Source organism: Mus pahari, chromosome 21 (genome assembly GCF_900095145.1).
Source record: "Mus pahari chromosome 21, PAHARI_EIJ_v1.1, whole genome shotgun sequence".
NCBI classification, from domain to species: Eukaryota; Metazoa; Chordata; class Mammalia; order Rodentia; family Muridae; genus Mus; species Mus pahari.
In genome coordinates, this window is record NC_034610.1 from 47863429 (window position 1) to 47868163 (window position 4735).

Below are 4735 nucleotides of genomic sequence, written 5' to 3' on the forward strand. Positions count from 1 at the left end.
CAAATTTATGCAATATCTTTCCACAAATCCAGTACTACAAAGGATAATAGATGGAAAACACCAACAGAAGGAGGAAAACTATACCCTAGAAAAAGCAAAAAATTGATCTTCTTTCAACAAACCAAAAGAAGGTAGCCACACAAATATAAAAATAAGATCAAAAATAGTAGGAAGCAACAATCACTATTCCTTAATATCTCTTAACATCAATGGATTCAATTCCCTAATAAAAGGACATGGACTAACAGACTGGCTACACAAACAGGACCCAACATTTTGCTGCATACAGGAAACACACCTCAGGTCAAAGACAGACACTACCTCAGAGTGAAAGGCCGGAAAACAATTTTCCAAGCAAATAGTCCCAAGAAACAAGCTGGAGTAGCCATTCTAATATTGAATAAAATCAACTTTCAACCAAAAGTTATCTAAAAAAAAGGATAAGGAAGGACACTTCATACTCATCAAAGTAAAAAAATCTACCAAGAAGAGCTATCAATTCTGGACATCTATGCTCCATAAGCTAAAGGCACCCACATTCATAAAAGAAACTTTACTAAAGCGAAAAGCACACACTGCACTTCACACAATAATAGTGAGAGAATTCAACACCCCACTCTCATCAATGGACAGATCATGGAAACACAAACGAAAGAGAGACACAGTGAAACTAACAGAAGTTATGTACCAAATGGATTTAACAGAGAAAAGAAAGAATAGAGCATTTCATCCTAAAACAAAAGAATATTCCTTCTTCTCAGCACCTCATAGTATCTTCTTCAAAACTGACCATATAGTTGGTCACAAAACAGGCTTCAAGAAGATTGAAATAATCCCATGCATCCTATCAGATCACCACAGACTAAGGCTGGTCTTCAATAGCAACAAAAACAACAGAAAGCACACATACACATGGAAGCTGAACAACACCCTACTCATTGATAACTTGGTCAAGGAAGAAGTGAAGAATTAAATTAAAGACTTTTTAGAGTTTAATGAAAATGAAGGCACAACATACCCAAACTTATGTGACACAATGAAAGCAGTGCTAGGAGGAAAATTCAAAGCTCTGAGTGCCTCCAAAAAGAAACTGGACAGAGCATACACTAGCAGCTTAATGGCACACCTGAAAACCCTAGAACAAAAAGAGGCAAATACACCCAAGAGGAGTAGAGCGCAGGAAATAATCAAACTCAGGGCTGAAATCAACCAACTAGAAACAAAAAAGAACTATAGAAAGAATTAACAAAACCAGGAGCTGGTTCTTTGAGAAAATCAACAAGATTAATNAATCCTTAGCCAGACTAACCAGAGGACACAGAGACAGTATCCAAATTAACAAAATCAGAAATGAAAAGGGAGACATAACAATAGAAACTGAAGAAATTTTAAGTCATCAGATTCTACTAGAAAAGCCTATATCCAGCAAAACTGGAAAATCTGGATGAAATAGACAATTTTCTAGACATATACCAAATACCTAAGTTAAATCAGGATCAGATAAACCATCTAAACAGTCCCATAACCCCTAAAGAAATAGAAGCAGTCATTAAAAGTCTCCCAACCCAAAGTCTCCCAATTAAAAGTCTCCCAATTAAAGCCCAGGATCATAAGGGTTTAGTGCAGAATTCTATCAGACCTTCAAAGAAGACCTAATACCAATATTCTTCAAACTATTCCACAAAATGGAAACAGAAGGAACACTACCCAATTCATTCTATGAAGCCACAGTTACACTGTGTATTATCCCTTGGAGATGGAACAGTTTTTGTCTCATCAGGGACCTCTCACAAGTTCCTTTCACAGAGGACTTCATAAGAGATTTTTTTTTCTATTTCTATCATGTTTAATGTTCCAAATAGATTTTAAAAACTGGTTGAGTGCATATTACTTTTAGCTTCAGAAGACATCATGTATACTTGAGAAGCATTTAACTATTATAAACTATTTTGATGATTTAACAAATGTCAATACCGAGTTGTATATTTTAAAACAAAATTTATTAGTTTAATTAAAAAAGGAAAAGAAATCAAAGACTTGAAATTTATTTCATTGTGTGATAGGCAGTTTTTCATTCAATCGTCTTAGCTCTTTATGTTATAAAATATTATATATCAAAACTGTGAGTCTTTGTCACACTAGCTGCAGTGTTTGCTTTCTAGGGCATAGTTCAGAAAAAGTGTTTGAGAGGTCATTTCTTTAATCTGGGAGTGTCTCAGTGAACCTTACAACCTGAGCTTGGGGACAAGATATTGAAAACATATTTCACTAATGTGTATTTCTATTACTGTGTTGATGGAAATAGGTTTGTCCTGAGTACTGGTGGTAATGTGTTACTAATGACAAAATACCTCCTTTGGAGGTTGCAACCTTTCAGCCTTGCCTCTCTGCCAGTCTGTGCTCCTTGCTTTTTGGGTGTGGTCAGAAGTACGATTTCTCAGCTTCCTGCGCCAGCTGCTTACTGCCTGCCGTGTCTCCCTCACTGTTACCGACTCTTGCTCTGAGGCGGGAAGCTAAAACAATTTGTCCCATAAGTTGCTTTTGACCATGGTGTTCTGTCACAGCAAAGGTCAAGTAACTGATACAGTCTGGTGTAGTTTACCTTCCATGTTGTCCTTCAGGATGTGCTAAACTTGGAGTCAATGCCTCTGGTTTTAGGAGAGTCTAGGAGTCTCTCACTGTATCCCTCACAGCAGTTTGCATTTTCAGTTCACTTCTTTCTCCCTTTTCTCTGGCACATTTTCTTTAATAAGAATGACTGACCTGTTTTTGTGTTTGGCCTCAATACGTCTCATATTTAATGTCAAGTTTCAGAGTTATCCTCTTCAAATGTCACTAATACTCTGTTGTAGAGTGCATGACAACCTTTTAAGTCCAGGGTCACTAAAACGTTATAAGAAAACTAATTAGAGTTTTGCTAAGTTGACACAGACAAAGGAATGGTAGTGCCTCTTTAATCTGTATCCATGAAAAATCTTTGGGCCGTCCCTTTCAACTTGATGTTTTAATATAGGTGGATTTGGCTTAAAATGAATATCTAGGGGGTAATCAAGAAGAAAAGACCTCACACTCCGCCGCTGGCTTACAATGCTCTTCTTTCCACGGCTCCATCACCCCGTCCTTCGCTGATCGCAATGGAAGAAGAAATCTCCGCACTCCTCATTGACAATGGCTCCTGCATGTGCAAAGCTGGCTTTGCTGGCAAAGACGCCCCCAGGGCCGTGTTCCCTTACTTCATAGAGCGCCCCTGATACCAGGGCGTCATGGTGGGCATGGACCAGAGAGATTCCTACATGGATGACAAGACCCAGAGCAAGAGGGGTATCCTGACCCTGAAGTATCCTATTGAGCACGGCATTGTCACCAACTGGGATGACATGGAGAAGAACTGGCACCACACCTTCTACAATGAGCTTCGTGTGGCCCCTGAAGAGCACTCAGTGCTTCTGACTGAGGGCCCTCTGAACCCCAAAGCTAACAGAAGATGACACAGATAATGTTTGAAACCTTCAATACCCCAGCCATGCACATGGCCATTCAGGCAGTGCTGTCTTGTACGCATCTGGGCGCACCACTGGCATTGCTATGGACTCTGGTGGTGGGGGTCACACACACACAGTGCCCATCTACGAGGGCTACGCCCTTCCCTACGCCATCTTGCGTCTGAACCTGGCTGGCCGGGACCTGACAGACTATCTCTTGAAGATCCTGACTGAACTGGGCTACAGCTTTACCACCACTGCTGAGAGGGAAATTGTTCATGACATAAAGGAGAAGCTGTGTTATGTTGACCTGGATTTTGAGCAAGAAAAGGCTACTGCTGCGTCATCTTCCTCCTTGGAGAAGATGAGCTGCCCAATGGGCAGGTGATCGCCATCACAATGAGCGGTTCCGGTATCCAGAGGCGCTCTTCCAGCCTTCCTTCCTGGGCATGGAGTCCTGTGGCATCTACGAGACCACCTTCAACTCCATCATGAAGTGTGACGTAGACATCCACAGAAACCTGTATGTCAATACAGTGATGTCTGGTGGTACCACCACGTACCCGGGCACTGCTGACAGGATGCAGAAGGAGATCACAGCCCTGGCACCCAGCACATTGAAGATTAAGGTCGTTGCTCCCCCTGAGCGCAAGTCCTCAGTCTGGATCGGCGGCTCCATCCTGGCCTCACTGTACATACCTCATGCTAGCCTCACGAAACTGGAATAAGCCTTTGAAAAGAAATTTGTCCTTGAAGCTTTTATCTGATAGTAGCACTGGATCATAGAAGTTGTTGCTGATTTTTGACCTTGTATTCAAATTAACTGTTCGCTTGGTATAGGTTTAATACCCTGTGCATATCTTGATTTAGTCCTTAGTTCACGTGGCTCCGTCACTTGGGGGCTGGGGAGAGCTCGCTGTGGTAGAGAAAACCGCAGCCTGGTGGTGGATCTCTGTGAGCACCACGGAGTGATCTGTGCTGGGTATTAACCGACAGCAGGCTTCCAGGCTTCCCGAGGCTGGCAAGGGTTCCTGAACCAGCTATCACTCCTTCTTGCGGGTCTAACAGGGTGGGAAAGTCCGGGCCTTAGGACCCAGTTTCCGTTCTGGTTTTTTCCCTCCTGACCACCATCGGTTGTTACATGCCTTGCCTCAGGAAGGTTTGCATCCACACCTATAAATGTATTCATCCTTTTAATTTATGTAAGGTTTTTTTGTACTCAATTCTTTAAGAAATGACGAATTTTGGGTTTT

The 4735-nt window shown here is 41.7% G+C and overlaps 1 pseudogene; it reads left to right on the top strand.

Moving 5' to 3' along the window:
* The first annotated feature begins 3134 nt into the window (after positions 1-3134).
* On the top strand, positions 3135-4210 carry LOC110337985 (annotated as a pseudogene).
* The last annotated feature ends 525 nt before the right edge of the window (positions 4211-4735 follow it).